This window comes from Rutidosis leptorrhynchoides, chromosome 1 (genome assembly GCF_046630445.1).
Source record: "Rutidosis leptorrhynchoides isolate AG116_Rl617_1_P2 chromosome 1, CSIRO_AGI_Rlap_v1, whole genome shotgun sequence".
Taxonomy (NCBI): domain Eukaryota; kingdom Viridiplantae; phylum Streptophyta; class Magnoliopsida; order Asterales; family Asteraceae; genus Rutidosis; species Rutidosis leptorrhynchoides.
Window position 1 is genome coordinate 3274278 of NC_092333.1, and position 5869 is coordinate 3280146.

The window sequence follows — 5869 nt, forward strand, 5'->3', positions numbered from 1 at the left end:
ATAATTACACCAGGATATCGACTGCCTGTAACCCAAGGTTTTAATACTTTGTTAACAATTACGCCAAGTGTCCTTTTACATAATTCACCCCTGTTTTAATAAATCCATTAACTATTAATCCATTCCCGTGTCCGGTTAAATGAACGATTATTTGTACTTATAAATATCCCGCACATCGTGTCCGATCGAGTGTATGTGGTTATTTATAGGTACATCCAATTGTAAAACTTTATATTAAATTAACAAACTATCATTTAATTAAACAAATATAAAGCCCATTAATAGCCCATAGTCTAATTTCTACAAGTGTCATTCTTTTGTCCAAACCCCAATTATGGTACAAAGCCCAATTACCCCGTCTTAATATTTTAGCCCAACATCACGATTACTTCGGCTTAAATAAGTATAATAATAACTTAGCTACGAGACATTAATTTAAAAAGGTTGAACATAACTTACAATGATTAATAATAGCGTAGCGTTACACGGACATAATTTCGACTTACACCCTTACAATATTCGCTAACATACCCTTATTATTAAAATTAAAATTAAAATTAAAATTATAATATATATATATATATATATATATATATATATATATATATATATATATATATATATATATATATATATATATTATAGAGAGATAGAGAGGATAGAAAAAGGAGTACCAAACTCGGCTGAAAACTTTGCAATTTATAGCACTTGGCCTGACTTTTGGCCCTATGCGATCGCATGGAAATTGTGCTTCCTGGCCATGCGACCGCATGGCCCTCTGATCCAGCTCACATAATTTTGTTTTCTTGTTTGCCAACGGTTTTAATATATAATATAATATAATATATATATATATATATATATATATATATATATATATATATATATATATATATATATATATATATATAATTTTAAGAATTAATTATATATTATATTATATTCATGTGCATAGTTGACTTGTAATTTTTAGTCCGTTGCATCGAGCGTTGAGAGTTGACTCTGGTCTCGGTTCCGGATTTTTGAACGTCTTTGCGTACAATTTAATATCTTGTACTTTGCGTTTCGCGGCTTGTACTCTTGTAATTTCTAGACGTTTCTCATCAATAATTTGAATCACTTAGATTGTACTTTGTACTTTTGAGCTTTTTGGTCATTTGCGTCTTCAATTCGTCGAATCTGTCTTTTGTCTTCACCTTTTATTATTTAAACGAATATCACTTGTAAATAGAACAATTGCAACTAAAAGCTTGTCTTTCTTGAGGGATAATGCTATGAAATATATGTTCGTTTTTAGCATTATTAAATATTCCCACACTTGCGCGTTGCTTATCCTCAAGCAATATAGTCTTGAAATAAAAATATACTAGAATCACTTCTTTATTCTTCACACTTTGTACATCAGTGATTTCTATACGGCGGTATGAACAATGGTAGTAACGATGTGGTTTACAGTCCCACATGACTATGAAAATTTAGATCCCTTTAGGAAATTGGATCTTTATGAAAATATTTGATCTTTTGAAAATTCAATCTAGCTTTTACCCTAGATAAGTTTTCCGGAATAACCCTTCATCGGTGTTTGCAAATTATTTTTGTGGGTTTGGTGGGTTTCAGATTTGAAAATTTTAGCTCAAAACTTATGGTTTTATGTCACCCACTTGCTAACCTTGTATTGGGAAAGCAACACGTCTAGTATACTTGCTCCGTATATTACCTTTCGGTAAACTACCGTCCGGTTGTAAAGGAAAGCGTTGAACAAGCAACTGTTAAGGCAATGTCCCGTTACATGCTTTTGTTCATGGTCTAAAACATGTCGGATGCAATTACTATCCTTTGTAGGAGCAATAGTAAAGATCACCATATATTTTTTCGGTCTAGCACAAGGTCATGTCTTCGACCATGCTATGCAACCACCGTTCTTACGGTTAACACTCGATTTGGTTCAGATGACCTAATGAATTCCGGTGAATTCTTAGGATTTTACGTTCAATGGTAATGAACGTATTGAAAATGGGTTTTAGAAAACAAATCAGTTTTAATTTTGATCAAAATATTTTCTCGTTCAAGCTCGAGTTTAGATATTATTGAATTCCATGAGTTTGTAATTCTCAATCTTTAAGGTCAATCGCAAGGATTGAGTAATATCAGGCTTAAAAGCTAATTTTTAATCTTTAAGGAGATTATCCTTTCTGGGGGTCTGATTCATTAGTCTTATCAAGCTAATTTGCACGGCGCCCTCCCCATTTTACGAGACAGATCCTCTCATGATTAGGATAAGTCTGACCACTTGACGACCCTGTTTGATGCTGAGGTCCGTGGATTTCCTGCTGATTTTAGAGATGACTTTTCTAGATTTTTTGTCAACCTACAGCTGGTCTGGACGACAACTTCCTGACATAAATCAAGAAGCGTGTGTCTTTTTCAGAAGACTTTACTCCCTTTTAATGATGGAATTGTTTCATCGTGTAGATCTATCTTTCTTTCAAATATATTAAAGTAAATCAAATAAAACTGATTAAAATCGTCCAAAACAAAAGTACCTGTAATATCTTTCTTTGCCTTTTTATTTTCCTCTATTCCATTTTAAATAAATTCTAACATTTCGGGTTGTTTCTCCATTTATTTTCTCTCCGAGGTAACAATAATTTCGGTAATAAAACCTAGTTTTATCGTTCATAAATATGTATAAACATGATTTTGAATTCATTTAGTTGAAAATTTTTCAAATTTTCACAAAATTTGGCAATTAAACTAAGTGTAAACCTGAGAGAATTTATAACCCTTCCCCACACTTGAGATCTTGCAATGCCCTCATTTGCATGAAATCGGACTATAATTATAAATTCATGAGGGTGATTAGTGTAGAAAAGTGATTAAAAATACCGAGTTTGCAAACATATTATTTTATATCACATTTGATATTTTGCGTCTTGTAGTCAACATTAGTAGCTTTTGCTGAACTTAATGTCAGTCTTTGAAAGTGCGCTGTTTTACCCTGTTTTGTACATAAGATAAACTACAATCATACATAATATTTTTATTATATATTTTTTTATAAAACCTTTATTTATTAAAACAATTTAAATGAATAATTTTTTTAAAATTTTGTTTCCTTTTACTTTAGGTAGTTTCGGTACGTTTACCTAGTCCATCCCTCAACAAAATTTAAAATTTGTCGTTTTTAAAGCGATTGTTTTAAAAGCAAAGATTTTTGAATTTTTTTAATTTTTTTGGTATACTTTAGATCAATAAAATTAAAAATAATGATAACAAAATTTTTCGCCCCGCTCTCGGGTAAAGCAATTCCGGTTTCATGACCTAGTCTTCAAGTTACGATGAATTTTAAAAATCATTTTTTAAACTTAATGAAATAAAGTAAATTTTTTTTTTAAATTCACACAAAACTTAAATTTAAAAAGCATATTAATTTCATATAAAACCTACAAAATAAAAAAAAATTCAGAATGGGGGAAAGAAAACTAGTTCTTTAGTGTCTGCTAGTGAAAAAGACCAATCGAATTCCATTCTCAGAACTACACGAGAACAGAACAACTAACTCTAGACAGCGTTTTCCTTTTAGAACAATTGAATCTCCCAACACTTAGGTAGCTGTTGTGTCGAAATTGTGATTAACTTCATCGTCAATTTCTCTTGGACCATAATCAACTTGCATATCTGTGACTTTTATTTTAAGCCATTGGTCGGATTCCTGTGTAATATCCATAAATTCAACTAGTTTCGCCTTTTCTTTAGGCGATAGATTGGATACTAACCGGTTACATAACTTAAAGTTCCCCTTGGTTCTGGCATCACGAATCCGTTTAATAAGTTTCTTCATTGAACTGTTAATAACGGAGTCATTTAATTTCGCATCAACAACGGGGTTCTTTGTTATCAGGTCATCATTAAGTGTTACTTCATCTTCCCCACACTTAGGAGTTTTATTATTGCTAAGCACTACCGTTGGAGTTGGTAAAATAACATGGTTCTTACCAATCGTTTTTGTTGGTTCAACGGTTTTGGTTGGTGGAGATTTAGACTTCCGACTCACAAAGGTGATCGATTTTTCATCATTACTAAGTGTCATTCTACCTTTTCTTACATCAAATAATGCCCCGGTGGATGCTAAGAATGGTCGACCTAAAATTAGAAGAATGTTTAGGTCCTCTTCTATGTCAATGACAATAAATTTGACTAGAAAGGTTAAATTACCCACTTGAACGGGTAGGTTGTCAGCAATTCCAACTGGGTGCCTAATGGTTTGATCAAAGAGTTGGACACTCATCTCTGTTGGACTTCACTCACCTACTCCTAATCTCTTATATAATGAAAGAGGCATAACACTCATACTCGCACCTAAATCTGCTAGTGCATCATACATGACACAATCACTAAGTAGACAAGGAACAATAAATTCACCCGGATCACCCAACCTGGGTGGAGGTTTTGGTGGAACTGTCTTCTCCGAATTTATTTTTACGGTTTTTGTTTCTTGCACTTTCTTATTCTTCTTCTTTTTTCCTAAGGTATCACAAATTTTATTACCTATCATTTGCTCATACTCAACTCCTTTTCTTGGAAACGGGATGGATGGTCTGTATGGTGCCACCACTGGCTTTACATACTCGGGTGGTGGTGGTGGTGTAACTTCTTCATTGCTACTTACATCTAAAACCTTCCCATCTCCTGGTGCTGATTTTTCAGAATTTGTTGACACCATATTAACATTCTCATTCTGAGGATTTACTTCAGTATTACTCGGTAGCTTTCCTTGTTCCCTCTCACTCATCATGCTAGCAAGAGTACCTATGTGTTTTTCTAGATTCAAAATGGAAGCTTGTTAAGTTCTTAATGAATGATCAAACCTCTCATTTGTCTGGGTTTGAGATGTAATAAATTGTGTTTGAGATTTCATTAGCTTTGCCATCATTTCTTCCAGATTTGGCTTTTTCTCTTCGGTTTGTTGTGGTGGTTTATACAAGATAGGTTTTTGTTGATTGAAAGTGTTGTTTTGAGTTGGTTGGTTATTCGGACCTTGTTGATTATACGAGTTATTGTTGGGTCCATTTAGATTGTAAAGAATGTTTTGATTTCGATTAAAGTTTGGCCTTGGCGGTTGATAATTATTCTGATAATTATTTCTCGGCCTTTGGTTCATGTAGGAAACATTCTCTCGTTGTTCCATCGTTTGTTCAATGTGAAAATCTTTCATTAAGTGTGGTCCACCGCATTGCTCACAACTGATTCATATTACGTGAATATCTTTATTCATCTTTTCCATTCGTCTCTCAAAAGCATCTATTTTTGCGGAAATGGAATCAAAGTCATGGCTAGAATTGGCTCTAGCCGCTTTTGGTGAACGAAAGATATCTTTTTCCTAGTGCCACTCATGCGAGTGGGAGGCTGTGTTATCAATGATTTTGTAAGCTTCAGTTACGGTTTTCTTCATAATGGAACCACCAGCTGCTATGTCGATGTCTTTTCGTGTAGCAATGTCGATACTTTGGTAGAATATTTGTACTATTTGATAAGTGTCTAAACCGTGCTGAGGACATCCTCTCAACAACTTTCCAAATCTTGTCCACGCTTCATATAGAGTTTCATTTGCCTTTTGTGTGAACGTAACAATTTCTCCTTGAAGTCTCACAGCTTTAGATGCCGGAAAGAATTGTTTAAGAAAATTTTCAACTAAAGCATCTCATGTATCAATCGCCCCTTCAGGTTACGATTCTAACCAATCTTTGGCTTCTCCCTTTAAAGTCCAGGGAAATAACATGAGATATATCTGTTCATCCTCCACTTCTCGGATTTTAAATAGAGCACAAATCCTATTAAAGGTACGAAGATGTTCGTTTGGATCTTCCTT

At 33.5% G+C, this 5869-nt stretch overlaps 1 non-coding gene across 1 annotated transcript; it reads left to right on the forward strand.

The window, feature by feature from the left end:
- The first annotated feature begins 5540 nt into the window (after positions 1-5540).
- LOC139887149 (small nucleolar RNA R71) lies at positions 5541-5647 on the forward strand. Its single transcript, XR_011772991.1, has one exon. It is a non-coding gene; the product is annotated as a small nucleolar RNA R71 (small nucleolar RNA).
- Positions 5648-5869: the final 222 nt, after the last annotated feature.